This window comes from Protopterus annectens, chromosome 3.part1, assembly GCF_019279795.1.
Source record: "Protopterus annectens isolate FY-2018-M chromosome 3.part1, PAN1.0, whole genome shotgun sequence".
Lineage (NCBI taxonomy): Eukaryota > Metazoa > Chordata > Ceratodontiformes > Protopteridae > Protopterus > Protopterus annectens.
The window spans coordinates 1,269,238,030-1,269,255,610 of NC_056732.1; positions in this window are offsets into that span (position 1 = coordinate 1,269,238,030).

Sequence of the window (17,581 nt, forward strand, 5' to 3'; positions counted from 1 at the left end):
CCTTGGTATAACAATAAGTAACAAGTTGTCCTTTGAAACCCATGCTGGAATACAATAACACTTTTTGTCTGTATACTTTAAACCATTTGGATAAATGGAAATCAATTCAGAGAAAATATAATAAATGTATTCCCTTTGTTAAAGCATTAAACTATTGAGATAGAGGTGTAAGGCTGAATGTATTTACACTTCATTAGAAGTATGTTTTTAGTAAAGCAATTATGGCACACAGAGCCTTCAATGATAATTTGAAATTATTTGCTTTAAATATGTATGCACAAATTCTGTAACTCATAAATATCAAAATTTAAATGTTCTCATCCATATGAATAACACTTTCTGGAGAAATAGATGTATTCACAGGTTCCTATGAATACATCTGTAGAGTTATGGAAATTATCAACAAAAACTTAGGAGACCTTCAGACACTGGATCCATACCAGTATGGCTTTGTTAAAGGAAGGTCATGCTTACTGAATCTGATGGACTTCTTTGAAAAGGCCACAAAGGTAATAGAAGAGGAAAAAGCTGTGCATACTGCCTACCTAGATTTGGCCAAAGCATTTGATACAATACCTCACTTAGGCATTGTCAATAACTTGCGGAACTAGGCAAAAATCCCTTTATAACATACTGGTTAGCTAGCTGCTCATAAATAGGACCTAAGATGTTAGGATTGGTAAGGTCACCTTCACAAAGAGGCTGGTCACCAGTGGAGTCCCTCAGGGCTTTTTGCTGGGCCCTCTCCTCTTTGGTATCTGCCTTTCAGTGGTCAAAGACAATGTCAAAGGCCACTGGCTGACCAAGTTCACAAATGTATTTAAGCCTCATGTTTGTGTGGGTTTGTGCTAAATTAACTGGAGCTGCTCTATGTTTGGCATCTTTTGCCAGAGATCCAGAGTGTTTCTACTGAAATCCAAGGCTAAAAACAAGAAAATAAGTATATATTGTGATTCTACTGCACTTTTTAAACTGTATTTTAACTAACTGCTGCATTATTTCTGCTTTTTACTGTTTGTAACTGCATCATTTTCTGCACTTAATTTCAACTGTACTGTTAGACTAGATAGCATAGACCAGCTGCATCTAGCCTGTTATTGATGCACTTCAGAGATAAACCAGCCATCTTACATTAAGAAGGGCTTCACTGCATCCTTGTGCCAGAGGAGTGTAGATCCAGCCTCGTCTGAGCTGGAGGTTGCTGGAGGAAGGTTCATTGTGTGCTTTCGTATTGGTAGATTCATAGGTTCATAGGTTGGTACTAGGCTATCAGCCCTAGGGCCTATACAAGCCTAGCCATAACAATTCCCTGGCTGTTTCTTCCCACATTATTTACTTTCCTGGACCCCTGTCTAGCAGGGCGACTGACGTGATCCCTGGGGTGAATTTCCTTTCTCCCATCCAATCATCAAGGTTCCTCTTGAAGAGGTCCAAAGAGGCACTCTGCTTGACATGTACGGGCAATCTATTCCAGAGTCTGGGGAGTCTCTGGGTCAGGAACCTATCCCTCCAGCATGTTTTGTTTATTGTGATGACAAGGTTTAGATCCCTGGAGCGTGTAGCTCTGAGGGATTGGGATTTCTTTAAGTGTAGCATGTCCAACAGCTCTGGGTTTGACATGGCCTTGTATGTTAAGCAGAGATCGCCTCTGAGTAGACGATATGCGACAGAGTATAGCTGGAGTTTTTTAAGGCGGTCAGCGTAGGGCATCTGCTTTAGGCCTGTGATTCTTTTAGTGAGGTATTTCTGAGGCCTTTCCAGTTGTTGCAGATGTCTTGAGAGGTACATACCAAATGGGGTGTTGTATTCTATAATGGGTCTAATGAGGGATGAGTACAGTGGGATAATGACCTCCTTTTTTCTGGATGAAAAGCCCTTCGTGATGAGGTGTGCCACATAGAAGGATTTCCTGACTGTTGTGGCGATGTGGTTATCGAAGGTGAGACCACTGTCCACCTGTGTCCCTAAGTCTCTTATCACACTTTCTGTGTTTAGTGTACTGCCACCTATATGGTAATTCATGGATACATGTTTTTTCCCAAAGTGGATAACAATACATTTCTTGGCATTGAGCTTGAGCCCATGGCTCTGGCACCAAGCATCTGTTTCTGTAAGGCCCTTTTGTAGAGTATCCACATCATTTGGGGATTCACTAATGGCTCCCAGTTTGCAGTCATCTGCAAACTTTATTAGCCAGAGTCCCTTAGTGTTGACTTGTACTTCAGAGAAGTAGATGCCAAACAAGAGCGGCCCCAGGACTGAACCCTGAGGTACTCCACTTGTCACTTGTCTGGAGCTGGATTTGGAGTCTGCTACTTTTACAGTGTGGGTTCTATCAGTAAGCCATTTAGCAACCCATTGGGTGACATAGGGATTAATGCCCAACTTAGTAAGTTTATCTATGATTCCAGAGTGGGGGACGGTGTCAAAGGCCTTGGCAAGGTCTAGATAGGCTGTGTGGACCACCTTACCCTTGTCCATGGCTCTGGAGACTGATTCAAAGAAGTCAATCAGGTTCAGGAGACAAGATCGGCCCTTCACAAACCCAAACTGGGTGGGGTCCAGTGTTTGAAGGTTGCCAGTGTCTTTGTTTATAAGTTCCATGATAATACGCTCCATGGCCTTGCAGATAAGGCTTGTCAGACTGATGGGACGGTAGTTTCCGGGATCCAAGATGGATCCCCCCTTATGGATTGGGATAACTGTTGCTCTGCGCCACTCAGTGGGCATGAAACCTGAGGTGAGGCTATGATTAAACATGACACTTAGGTGAGGTGCCAGTTCATATTGTAGTTCATGTAGTACACAGCCCGGGATGTCATCTGGTCCCATGGATGCTGTATTCTTGGCTTTAGAGAGTGCGTTTTGTACCTGTGTGGCCATTATTACTGGAATTTGGCAATCTTCCGGTATTGAGATGGGCCATTTAGGGGGTGAGAGGGGGGTGAAGTTGGCACTGAATCGATCTGCCAGGATATTGGCAATATCCTTCGGATCAGTATATTTAATGCCATTCTGTTTTAGCTCAGAGCAGATCTGAGCACTGCCATTTAGATTCTTGACATAGTTATAGAATGCTTTGTGGTTGTCTTTGGAATCTTTGGCAATTTTATTTTCGTAACTAGCTTTGGAGGATTTTATGAGGCATCTCAGTTTCTTACTGAGGCTAGTAAGGGAGTTTTTGCATCCTGGGATTTTCCTCTTTTCTGCAAAAGTTTCTTCCTTTTGTTGTAAAGTTTGTTTATGGCAGGGGACCACCAGATTGGCTTCCTTTTTGGATGAGAGCATTTTGGTTCTATTTGGGATGGCACGATTCATGCATGAGTGGATGTGCTCGTACAGTGCCTTAGTGTAGTATTCAGCAGTTGAACTTTCAGTTCCCGTCTGCATGGGTGTCATGAAGTTTGTCACTTCTGACTTGAGTAGCATGAAGTTGGCTTTGGAGAAGTTTTTTTATGGTGGTTTCTTTACTGGGGGTGGGGTGGGATGTGGATGTTAAGGGTGATTAGCTTATGGTCAGACCTGACTAACGAGGGGGTGACCATAGATATGGAGCATTGATTTCCCATGTTGGTAATGACCAGGTCTAGGATATTGGAGCCCCTGGTGGTACTATGGATTAGTTGATCCAGGGCGTTGGAATTTATGAATTCCAAGAACCGTTGCGCAAAGGTGTTGGGACATGAGTAGTTTTCCCAGTTAATGGCAGGGTAGTTAAAATCACCCAGTATTAGGGTGTTTGGTTCTATCTTAATATTTTCCAGTATGTTTAGAAAGGTGTAGTGAGAATCTTGGGGTATGGTGTGGGATCTGTAGCAAGCTACAATTTGGACTGCAGTCTTACCTAGTGTTAGTTGCACTTGGAGAATTTCAGACACATTGTGTTGGCCAACTAGCCTGGTGGTGTGAATATCCTTGGTGAATATTGACACTCCTCCACCTTTAGTGTTTCGGTCCTGGTTTGGTGGCCGAAAAGTGTGGTAAGAGTTGTAGCCTGGTATTGCAGGGGTGCTCTCTGGAGCCTTGAACCAGGTCTCAGTTACTGCACAGATATCGATGTTCTCCATTTTTAGGAGTGCCTCGAGAGAGTGCATTTTGAGGTTTAGACTTCTAGCATTGAGTAGCATTACCTTCAGATTTTGCATGCTTGTACCTGTTACGGTGGTGGTTTTGTCCTTTGAAGTTTGCCTAAAAAAGGCACTATAGGGGTGGCAAGAGCCTTATCCAGTAACCTGAATCCCAGGGGTGACAGGTGCAGACCATCTCTGGCAAAGCATCGTGGTCTGTCAATCATGTCATCCCAGGCAGACAGATACTGGATCCCCTTTGAATGACACCATAAGCTTAGCCAATTGTTGAAGTCAATCATTTTATCCTTATATTTTGGTATCATTCTGGCCGAAGGCAGGATGCTACTCAGGGCTAGGGTCATACCTGCTTGGGCCACATGATCCGAGAGCTCTTCCATGTCTCTTTTCATGTAGTCCAGGGAGGTACGTCTCACGTCATTCACTCCAACATGGACAATGACAGAGTCATATTTATACTTGTTGTGGAGTGACTTGAGTGCATGCGTTATGTGGCGGATCCTGGCACCTGACAGGCAGCTGACTGTAATTTTCTCCTTATTCAACCTGGTGAGAGGGACATCAGTGTGCCAGACTATAGAGTCGCCTATGACTAAAGAGTTAGGTACATTGTCTTGCCTTAGGGGCTGTTGCTGGGTGGCACACTGGTGTTGTGAACTATGTGACACATTGGTTGTGATTGGTGTTTGTTTGCGTTTCAGCTTCAGAGGTCTTTGTTGCTTGGGCAGGTTACAGTTAAGGGCCTCTGCATATGTGGATTTAGTGTTGCTATATGTGGGTGTTGGTGGTGCGGGTTTAGAAGGGCTATGTGTTGCTTGAGGTGTAGTGTGGGTGTTAACCTTCTCCTCTTGACTGTTTAGCACAATCTTGGGTGGAGAGAGCTTTGCTTCCATTTTGACTATGTAAGTGCATCTCTCAGAGGTTGTAGTGTTGGGTGGTAGGAGGAGAGGGTTGTCTGTGTACATGAGGCAATTGCTGCATTGCCCCAGTATGCCCAGATTCACCAGGTGGACAGGAGAAATCACAGGAAGCTGACCCTTGGACATGCCTGGTTTGGGGCTTTTTTTTTTCTTTGTAAAGTATAGGAGCTGTTTCCTTAGCAAGGTACTTTGCAATTATAGGCTGTTTAGTGCCTACTATTAATTTCTCCTTGTTAACAAGGAGAGTTCAGTGTTTTCCAGCAGGTATTAGAGAAAGTGCTAGTCACAGGGATGCTTAAAGGTAAGATTGAAAAGAATGCACTCTGCAGTGTGCACTAGAGAAGTTAGATGTGAAAGTAGGTAACTTGAGTTTTACCTGTTTAAAAAGTTAAGGTTTAGTGGAGAGTTACTATTTTTAAAACAGCAAGATGGATTGAAAGGGGTGGTCACTTTTGTATTTTGGTACAATGAAATACTGTAGGATGGCCAATAAATTTAAATAATTGAAGGGGTGGGATTTCAAGAATGATGATTTTGTGATTACTCACATAAGCCAGTGAAAGTAGAGAGAAATGAGATATATGGTCAGATTAACATAAGAGGCGGGCAACTAGAAAGACAGTGGTATTGCCTGACTCAGAACAGAGAGAGCTGTGGTCTCTTTTGAAGTTTTAATATGCTGTTAAAACAGAATGAAAGCAAAACACAAGGTAAAGAAAACAAACTACAGTATTAAAAATATAGAAAGGCAATACAGTAATACAAAAAATAAAAGCAAACTAACCTTTCCTTCACAGCAAAGTGTAGCAGAGTCTGGATGAGCTGTGCACTGAGCAGTATTGCCACACCAATCACCCCTAGCCTTCAGTTGAACAAGCCCTTTTGTTAGTCCTAGTACAAAAATCTAGCCCATTCCCTTCCCTAATATTACATATGATAAAAAACCTGCTATAATGGATGGACGGATTCCCATAATTTCAACAGCCAGCCTGATTGACATTGGCATCTTGAGGCACTGTAGTAATTGCTTCAAGACCTGGGCACTCAGGTTGATAACAAACTCACATTCGACCATCATGTAGCGGCAGTAGTCAGAAAAACCTTTTACATGGTTCACCTCATAAGTAAAGAGACTGCATCCAGAAAAAAAGGAGGTTATTACCTCTCTATATTCTTCCCTCATTAGACCAATAATTGAGTATAATGCCCCTCACAAAGAGAATCCATGGCCTCCAACACCTATCCTATGAAGACAGGCTCAAATCACTATCACTCGACTCGTTATCATACAGATTGCTCAGGGGTGATCTGTGTCACACCTACAAGGCAATCTCGGACCCTGCCCTACTAGAGATGCTGCATATCCATAAGTCTAACTCCTCATGTGCTAACCGCTCAAAAGGCCTGAATCTAATATACAACATCAGCAAAACTTGCTGGAGAGACAGATTTGTCTCCCAGAGGCTGCCCCATCTCTGGAATAGACTTCCCATACATGTCAAACAGAATACCTCGCTGACCCTCTTCAACTGCAACCTTGATGAGTGGTTGGGAAGTCACAAATTTGTCCCAAGGGTTCCAACAGTGTCCCTCATTGATAGGGGTGACAGGTGCTGACTGAGGTTTCTTTTGGGGATAAACTCTTGGATAGGCATTTACGGTCCCTAAGGCCATTAGCCTAGTAACCTCCTATGATCCTATGTATGCTGACAACCACTTACTCCTAAAACAAACAAATATCCTATGAGAGAGATGTAATTACACTATGAAATTGGAGCCAGTTCTCTCACGTAACAACAAAATGGGCATCAAACGGGTTGTCAGCGCACACACACTTCACCTCTCACACAAAATAAGGTCACAACACATAAACCCACATATGTGGATGTACTCTCTAGAAGCTTACCAAAAGATCAGAGACCTCCTAAACGTAAACCACTTGCACACACTGCTTTGCAAATAGTAGCCAATACATATAATAACACATACACCAGTGTCTCAGCAAATAAGCTGTAAGACAAAACACCTCAAAATCTAAAGTCTTAGCCATAGTTGAATCCATAGTAAGACGCACAGATGTCCTCTTCACCCGCTGTACAAAGAGAAGGTCATGGTCAGCTGCCTGTCAGATGCCAAGATTTGTCAAATCCATCAAATCACATATGCATTCAAAGTCACTCAACATGTACTGTTATGACTCTGTCATAGTCCGTATTGGGATAAATGACTTGAGACATACCTCTCTGGACTATATGAAGAGAGAAATGACTGAACTCTCAGATTATGTGTCCCAGGCAGTATGACCCTATCCCAGCATTCTACCTTCACCTAGGATGATGCCACAATATAAACAAAAAATGATCGACTTCAACAATTGGCTTTGCTTCTGGTGTCAAGTCCAGGGGGATCCAGTATCTGTCAGCCTGGGAAGACATGGTTGGCAGGCCATGCTGCTTTGCCAGAGATGGTCTGCACCTTTCTCCTCCAGGCTTTCGATTACTGGCAAAGGTGATTGCCTCTCCCATAGTGCCTTTTTTAGGCAATGTCAAACAACAAATTTCAACAAAATTTCTGATGTAACAAAATCCTCCCGAGACAAACTAAAGGGTTCGGTGCTTAATGGCCTGGAAGCACTCCTCACCTTGGAAGATGCTAATGTCTTTGCGGTCACTGAGATGTGGTTCAAGGCTGCAGGGAGCACCCCAGTCATGCAAGGCTACAATGCCGTCCACAAATTAAAACCTCAAAATGAGCATGAAAGAACCAAAGGTGGAAGTTTATCCATCCTCATTAAGGCCAAGTACACCTAGAGACTGGTCAAACAGTATGATTCTGTTGAACTACTCCATGTCAAATTAACTATAGGTAAATGACACTACCACATCATTGCTAGCTATAGGTCCCCCACCATGAACCATGAAAAGCACACCACCTACCTGGACTTACTAGAGTCACTCATCATACAGCCCAACACCTTAGTCATGGGAGATTTCAACTATCTCTCCATTGACAAGGAGACATACACAAGCACAAATATGCTCACCCAAAGATTACTGGACTTTGTCAGCACAAATGCTCTGGAACAGATAGTCTTCACCTCCACATGGGGCTCAGATGTCCTAGACATAGTACTCACCAACATGGGGGGGTCACTGCACTCCCCCCCCCCTTATGATGCTGCCCTCCCTGGTAAGGGCAGACAATAAATCAGTCTCATTCAAAGTAACTATTGGACCTGACATGCCCACAGGAGCAAAAAAAAAAAATAAAAAACTTTTCCAAAGCAAACTACAGCGTACTAAGTGATGGTATAAAAAAAATAAAAGTTTCATACCCCCCCGCAATCAGAGACAACAATGACTCTTATGCAGAGGTGCACACAGATGCCTTGTGTAAACACTTAAACAACTGTATAGACTCGGCTGTACCTGACCTTATCAAAACCAGGTCCTCCCAAAACAACAAGCCACCCTGGTGGACCTCAAGTTTAAACAGGTTATATAACAAGAGGAAGAAACTGATGTCTAAGAACAAGAGGGAACTGACTCAGCAGAGGAAGAATTCATACACAGCTTGAACAAGCAAATCAAAAATCTTGTAAAGTCCTCTAAAGTGAACTACAAAGCTAAAATAGCATCCCCAGTCAAGGATAATCATAAGACATTCTTTAACTACATCTGAAATCTAAAAGGGAATGACCACTATGTGCCAAACTGGTAGTGGACGGCATCTTTTATACTATACTGGAGGAAATTGCCAACCTAGTAGCTGACAGATTTGGTGCAAACTTTATCCTCTGTCCCCACTAGCCATACCCCAAAGCATACCTGACAGTAGTCCTCTGCCTAGTAACTCAAGAGATTAGGTTATATTTGTGCTCTCTAAGGTCAAAACCATGGTCTCGATGGGAATAGATAACATGCCAGATTGCTTAATAAGCAATCTAAAACAGGACCTAATGGACCCACTTGGTGTTCTGATTAACCATAGCCTGAGAACGGGCTTTGTTCCAGCAGAGTTAAGAATAGCAACAGTAATCCCCTTGCACAAAGGAGGGGGGGCATCAACCAATCCTGGGAACTATAGACCCATAAGTTTAACCATCCTCTCTTCAAGGCCATGGAAAGAATCATCATTGATCTTATCAGCAAGAGCAAAAGTGACCTTCAAACTCTAGACCCACCCCAGTATGGCTTTGGCATAGATCATGCTTATTAAACCTAGTAGACTTCTTTGAGAATGTCTCCAAAGGCCTGGATGTAGGTAAGACAGTCCATACGATCGATCTTGACCTAGCCAAGGCTTTTGACACAATCCCCCACTCAGGAATCATTGAGAACCTCTCCCAGCTGGGGATCAACCCATATGCCATTAGATGGGTAGCAAATAGACTCACTGACAGAACACATAGTGTCAAAGTTAGTGATTCCACCTCTACCAATAGACCCAGTGGTGTACCACAAGGACCTGTGCTGGGCCCTTTAATGTTTGTAATCTATTTCTCGTAAGTCCAGGCCAAAGTAGATGGCCTTTGGCTTACCAAGTTCACTGATGATTGCAAATTGGGTGCAATCATTAAGTTCCCCAACGATGTTAACATATTACAGGAGGGGCTAACACAGACAAATGATTGCTGCTAAAGCCATGGTTTAAAACTAAATGGAAAAATATGCATTATTATCCCCTTTAGAAAAATGGAATTTCCTGCTAATTACAATACTGACAGCACCTTTCTAATTTCAAACCCAGTGGTGCGAGATCTGTGAACACAGGTTGATACCAATCTGAACTTCGACCACCAAGTTTCCACAGAGGTTAGGTAAGGCTTCTGTATTGCACATCTCATAAGTAAGGGTGTCGCATCCAGGTCTAAGGATATTATAACTCAACTTTACTTGATCCTCATCAGACCACTAATAGAGTACAACACTCCCTTTTACATGTATCTCACCAGACACCTGTAGCAACTGGACTGACCACAGAGATTTCTCACCAAGGAAATACAGGGCCTCCAAACCATGACCTACATGGATAAACTAAAAGCCCTGTCACTCTGTATCATATAGGCTGCAGAGAGGTGACTTGTGCCTGGCCTACAGGGCAGCCTCTGACCCTGCTGTGATGGATATGCTGCACATCAGCAAGTCAAATGGCACAAGAGTCACTCACTCTAGGGTTTTTAACCTGGCCTATGACATAAACAGAACATGCTGGAGAGACAGATATATATCCCAGAGATTGCCATGCCTCTGGAATAAACTTCCAGTTCACATGAAGCAGAGCCCCTCACTGACCCTATTCAGATGCAACCTAGACAAATGGATGGGAGACCACAAATTCACCCTGGGGCTGGCACCCATATCCCTCATGGACAGGGGTAGTCAGTGTGGCTCATCGACTCACTCTGTAAATTATGTCCATCTAACCAAGGAAAATTAGGGCAACTCAGGATTAACATGGCTAGGCTTGAAAGGGCACTAGGGCCGGTAGCCTAGTAATTTCCTGTGGACCTATGAACCTATGATTGCAAATTGAGAGCAGTCATTGAATCCCCCTAAGATGAAAACACCCTTCAGAGGTCTAACACAGATAAATCTTTGGTGCCAAAGCCATAGTTTAAAACTCAATGCCAAGAAATGCATTATAGTACCTTTTGGGAAGTCAATCAGCTCAGGTAACTACATCATCAATAAAACACTCCTAAAAGTTAATTCACTAGTTAAGGATCTGGGAACTTGTAGATAGTAACCTAGTCTTTGACCATCATGTCTAAGAAAATCCTTCTATGTTGCTTATCTTATAAGTAAGGGCATGGCGTCTAGGTCCAGAGAGGTCATTGTACCACTGTACTTGGCCCACATCAGACCCATAATAGAGTATAATGCCCCCTTTAGGAGTAAACAAAATGTCCTACATTGATCACCTCAAGGCCCTATGTCTTTATTCTGTATCATACAGACTTCTGTGGTGTGATGCTTGCCTGGCACACAAGGCATCCCTGAACCCTGTCTTGCTTGAACCTTTTGCACATCTGCAAAACAAACAGCTTCAGGACTACTAGATCAAAACACCTAAATTTTGCTTGTAACATAAATAGGACATGTTGGAGAGACAGATATGTTTCTCAGAGAATTCTCATTCTCTGGGACAGGCTCCCCATTCATGTGAAGCAGAATTCCTCCCTATCCCTATTTAAGCACAACTTAGACCACTGGGTAATCTGAAATTCACCCCTGGTCTGGCACCTATGTCTCTAATGGACAGAGGCAGTCAGTAAATCATCCCCTATATAAATCAAATTTGTAGGTCACATTTGAGTTGCATTGCTAGGCTTAAAAGGGCCGTAGTGGTCATTAGCCTAGTATAACCTATGAACCTACAGGTAAGGTCTAGGCTAGCTGCCCTATCGGGCTATTTTAAGCCTAGCCAGTTTCCCTTTTGATGGTTGAATCAACCTATCCCATTTTGTGTTAGACTGGCCTTACCTATCCTATCCCATGGTTGATAATTATATATTACCACTAGTGAGAATAACTAAGATCATACCATCAATAGTTTAAAGGGACCCATACATGGGATAAAGCATTTCAGAGCCTCCTTTGTCCATTAGCAGTACAGAGATCAGTCCTGGGGTAAATGTTATATTACTCATCCATAGATCCATGTCGCACTTGAATATGGACAGGAATGAGCTTTGTTTTACATGGATGGGGAGTCTGTTCTAGAGCAGTGGTGCCCTCTGCAAGATATGCCTGTCCCTTCAAATCATTCTCTTGATGTTGCAGAAGACATTTTGATCCCTTCACTCAATATTTCTGATGCTATTAGACTTTCTGATGTGCATGAGGTCCATCTGTATTGGGTCAGAGGATGACTTGTATGCCAGATGTAGGTGACCTCTTACCAGTATATAGGATACCAACTATAGTGACAAGGATTTGATGAGATCCAGGTAGGACATATTGTTTAGGCATTGTTTAACTCCTCTGTGAGCATTCCAGTTGTTTGCATGTGTCTGGACAGATACATGATAAAGGGGCATTGTGCTCAATGACTGACCTAATGGGGGCTAAGTAAAGGAGGGCAGTAACATCTCTAGATCTACAATCAGTCCCATAGTTTTGTGAGCTGCACAGTATAGAAGGAGTTTCTTACAGCAGTGTATACATGTTGGTCAAAAGTTAGGTCAGAGTCTGAATAAGTTCCCAGATTACAAACAACTGGGTTAACTCTTAGGGGTGTTTAGTCAGTATGGTAGGTCCCCAGGATAGTTGACTTCCCAGAGGATACAATAATGCATTTTTTGGCATTTAGTTTCAGTCCATTATTCTGGCACCAGTTACTTGTTTGTGACAAACTGTCCTGCAGGATGGCTAAACCATTTAGGGATTCAATATCTGTTCCTTGCTTTAAGTAAAATCTGCAAATTTAGTCAGTCAGAACCCTTTGGTATTAGCATTTACTTCAGAGCAGCAGATGCCAAACAGGAGAGGTCTCAGCACCAAACCCTAAGGAAATCCACTAGCGACTGATCTTTTTGTCGAAGTAGCTTTCCCTGTATTGATCTCCTGCATCCTATCTGTTAGTCAGTTTGCAATCCAGCAGAGAACATTCTGGATTATTACCAATTTATTTATATTATTTTTCTACTGTGCCTGAATAAGGAATCATGTCAAAAGCTTTAGTCAGGTCAAGATATGTGGTAAGTACCATTACTTTTGTGACATTTTTAGAAAAGTTCAGCAGGTTAAGTAAGCATGACCTGATCTTGATGAATCCAAACTGAGGCAGGTCCGGTGTTTAGAGGTTACCATGTCCTTAATGATTAGTTCCTTGATAAGTCTTTCCAGAGCTTTCCATATGGGGCTGCTGAGCTTATGGATCTGGAATTGCCTTTGTCTGTGGAAGGTCCTCCCTTATGCAGGGGAATGACCAGCTGTTCTCCATTCTGAGGTTGAACAGTGATGTGATGGGGGTCATAGCTAAATCATGCTTCATGCTATTTAAGATTCATCCAGGGATATTGTCAGGATGCATCAATGCAGTATTTTTAGCTTTTGATAGTGCTTTTAGGACTTGGCTTTGTGTGGTAGCTGAAGGTGAGACAATTTCATGTATATTTTTGTGAAAGTGATGGAGAGGAGAAAGCAGTAATGCTTGAGCTGAATTTATTGACCAGTAGGTTCACTAGAGCTACAGAGTGAGTGTAGGTAACATTGCTCACAATCAGCTCAGTATTTTATTGTGCTTCTGAAATTATGAGCATAACTAAAAAATAAAAAAAAAAAAGGCCTTGTGATTGTCTTTAGCTTGGGTGGCTCTTTTAATCTCAAACATGGCTTTGTAGGATTTTATTAAGCTCCTGAGCTTGTTTATTTCAGCGATGAAGTCAGTATCACTCAGGGAATTACTCTAACCTTTGGTTAGAATTTTCTTCCTTTCATTGTAAAGAGTGTTGATATTATAGTTCCACCATGGGGAGGCTTATTTCCGAGGTTTGCCTTGCGGCTTGTATTGTCAGGCTCTGGATTGCATTGCATATGTGGAAATTCCTTAAGATTCCAAGAGCAGGCTAAGTTATTTCTTACACTTATTTCACTGAATTGCACTTCTGAAATTCTTATAATTGTGTTATACAGTTGATCTACTATATTTTTGCACTGTTATAAAGCTTTTTTATTGTTTCACTGCATTTATGTACTGTTTTAAACTGTTTTAACATTACTTAACTGTAAACTGCTTTTTCATACTGAGTTGAGTGCTCTATCTGAACTTTTCTGTGCATTTTGTCTGTTAAAAGCATTCTCGAGTCTGCTCCTTGATCAGTTTAAAACTTTCATTTAGTGGCTACATCTAGGAACTGTAATAGTGTGCAATACTATAATTGCACTTTTTATTTAAATTACTAAATTGTAAACTGCTTTTTCATACTGAGACTTGGATTTTCTCTTTGTGGGTGTTCTTTCTATGCTTTTAAAGTGAGGTTTCTGTGTTCTGCTCAGGTGGCATAATCTTGATAAAGGCCTGTTGTGTAGGCTGGAAGTTTTGTTTGTGTTTCTGGCAGCCATTTTCTGTTGATTGTCTTCATTATTGAGAGTAACAAGGCCTCCTGACCTTCTGTAGTACGAGTGATTAGGTAATAGCAGGGGCTGAGGAGTACTCTGATCTTCCAACTCTTCCATTCTTACTGCTATATAAACCTTGTGTCTTAAAAGGTTCTGCTTGTATTGTCAGGCTCTGGATTGCATTGCATAAGTGGAAATTTCTTAAGATTCCAAGAGCAGGCTAAGTTATTTCTTACACTTATTTCACTGAATTGCACTTCTGAAACGCTTATAATTGTGTTATACAGTTGATCTACTATATTTCTGCACTGTTATAAAGCTTTTTTATTGTTTCACTGCATTTATGTACTGTTTTAAACTGTTTTAACATTACTTAACTGTAAACTGCTTTTTCATACTGAGTTGAATGCTCTATCCGAACTTTTCTGTGCATTTTTGTCTGTTAAAAGCATTCTCGAGTCTGCTCCTTGATCTGTTTAAAACTTTCATTTAGTGGCTACAGCTAGGAACTGTAATTTTTTTCCCACCCACCCTAGTGTTGTTATACTTGGTGGCCTTGCAGTTGCCCGCCCATACTGTATATTTGATCTGTGACACTCCTCCCAGTCTAGTGTCATTAGTTCACTCAATCTAATAGAGAACATTTGTGAAGGCTAACCCACTCAGATTCTTAACGTTGAATTAACTTCTATTCCAGCTGTCTCCATTTCCACTTTACTGGGAAAAAAAATTCTAAGCTTGCTTCCCCCCTTTCCTGTGGCAGGTCAGATACGTTTTTGCTGTGTCCAGGACTGTTTGTGAGCTCCTAAGCCCCCCCCCCCACTTAACTGGGGTTAAACTATTCCTGGCGCCATAAAGTCTGTTTTTCAAAATTTCCCTAGCAACTAGCCAGCTTTTTAGTTTTAGCACTCATCTGTTTCTTTGATCTCAGCACTTGTTCAGAACTCATTGTAAGCACTAAATAAGTTACAAATTACTACAGCACTCAACATTCCTCAATTGTCTAGAGGAAAACAGTTTTTAGTACTTAATAAATAAGCACCTATTCAGGCATGTCTAAAGGTCAGCTCCCGGTGTTTTCTCCTGTCTACCTGATGAATCTGGGCATCTTAGGACAATGCAGCAATTGCCTCATGTACACAGACAACCCTCTCCTCCTACCACCCAACACTACGACCTGTGAGAGATGCACTTATATAGCCAAACTGGAAGCAAAGCTCTCTTTACCAAAGACTGGCCTAGACAGTCAAGAGGAGTAGGTAAACACTTGCACCGCACCACACTCATCACATAGTCCCTCAAAACCTACACCACCAAAACACACACACAGAACCACGAAACACACACTTACATTCGCGGAGGCTCTCAGTACTAATCTGCCCAAACAACAGAGACCTCCAAAGCAGAAATGCAAGCAACCTCCACCCCCCAACACAACCCAAATGACACATAGCCCACATACTCAGTGTGCCATTCAACTACAGCCCATAAGGCATAACGTACCCAACACTCTAGTCATAGGTGACTCTATAGTCAGGCACACTGATGTTCCACTCACCAGGCTAAACAAGGAAAAAGTTACTGTCAGCTGCCTGTCAGGTGCCAGGATCCGCCACATAACGCACACACTCAGGTCACTCCACAACAAGTACAAATATGACTCTGTTATTCTCCATGTTGGTGTGAATGACCTGACACGTACCTCCCTGGACTACATGAAAAGAGACATGGAGGAGCTCTCTGATCTTGTAGCCCAGGCCGGTATGACCCTAGCCCTGAGTAGCATCTTGCCATCACCCAGAATGACACCACAGTACAAGGACAAAATGATTGACTTTAACAATTGGCTAAGCTTCTGGTGTCATTCTACGGGAATCCAGTATCTGTCTGCCTGGGATGACATGATCGAGAGACCACACTGCTTTGCAAGAGATGGCCTGCACCTGTCGCCCTTGGGATTCCGAATACTGGCAAAGGCTCTTGCCACCCCTATAGTGCCTTTTTTAGGCATGGTTCAAATGACAAATTCACCACCGTAACAGGTACAAACAAGCTACATCTGAGGGTAATGCTACTCAATGCTAGAAGTCTAAACCTCAAAATGCACTCACTCGAGGCACTCCTTAAAATGGAGAACATTGACATCTGTGCAGTGACAGAGACCTGGTTCAAAGCTCCAGAGAGCACCCCTGCATTACCAGGCTATAATTCATACCACACCTTTCGGCCACCAAACCCGGACTGAAACACTAAAGGTGGAGGCGTGTCCATATTGATTAAGGATATCCACACCTCCAAGCTAGTTGCTCAGCATAATGCATCCGAGATTATCCAAGTTCAACTAACTCTGGGCAAAACCGCAATCCAGATTGTAGCTTGCTACAGACCCCCCACCATGCCCCAAGATTCCCACTCCTCTTTTCTTGATACACTGGAAAATATTAAGGTACAACCTAACACTCTAATAATGGGTGATTTCAACTACCCTACCATTAACTGGGAAAACTACTCATGTACCAACACTTTTGCTCAACGTTTTCTGGAAATCATCAATTTCAACGATTTGGATCAACTTATCCACACCCCCACCAGAGGCAGCAATATCCTAGACCTGGTCATCACCAACATGGGTGACCGGTGTTCCACACCAGAGGTCAGCTCCTCATTGGTCAGATCCGACCACAAGCTAATCACCCTAGACATCCACATCTCGCTCCCACCCCCCATTGGGAAAACAACCATAAATAAATTCTCCAAAGCCAACTTCACGCTTCTTAAGACAGAAGTGGCAAACTTCATGAAACCCATGCAGATGGACAGTAGAGGTACGACTGCTGAATCCTACACAAATGCACTTTATAAGCACTTACACTAGTGCATGGATCGTGCTATCCCTAACAGAACCAAGATGCTATCCTCCAAAAAAAGGAAGCCAATCTGGTGGTCTTCTGCCATAAACAAACTCTACAACAGAAGAAAGAAACTGTTGCAAAAAAGAGTAAAATCCCACGATTGGAGGAACTCCCTGGTCAGCCTCAGTAAGAAGCTGAGATCCCTCATAAAATCCTCCAAAGCTAGTTATGAAAACAAAACTGCCACTGATTCTAAAGACAACCACAAAGCATTCTATAGCTATGTCAAAAATCTCAATGGCAACACTCAGATCTGCTCTGAGTTACAGCACAATGACACTAAATATACAGAACCAACTGATATTGCCAACATCCTGGCAGATAGGTTCAGTGCTAACTTTACCCCCCTCTCACCCCCTAAAGGGCCCATCTTTATACTAGAAGAATGCAAAGTTCCTGTAATCACGGCTGCACAGGTAAAAACTTCACTCTCCAAAGCCAAGAACACAGCATCCATGGGACCTGACAACATCCCAGGCTGCCTTCTACATGAACTACAGAATGAACTGGCACCCCACCTAAGTACCATGTTCAATCATAGCCTCACCTCAGGCTTTGTGCCCATTGAATGGTGCACCACGACAGTTATCCCACTC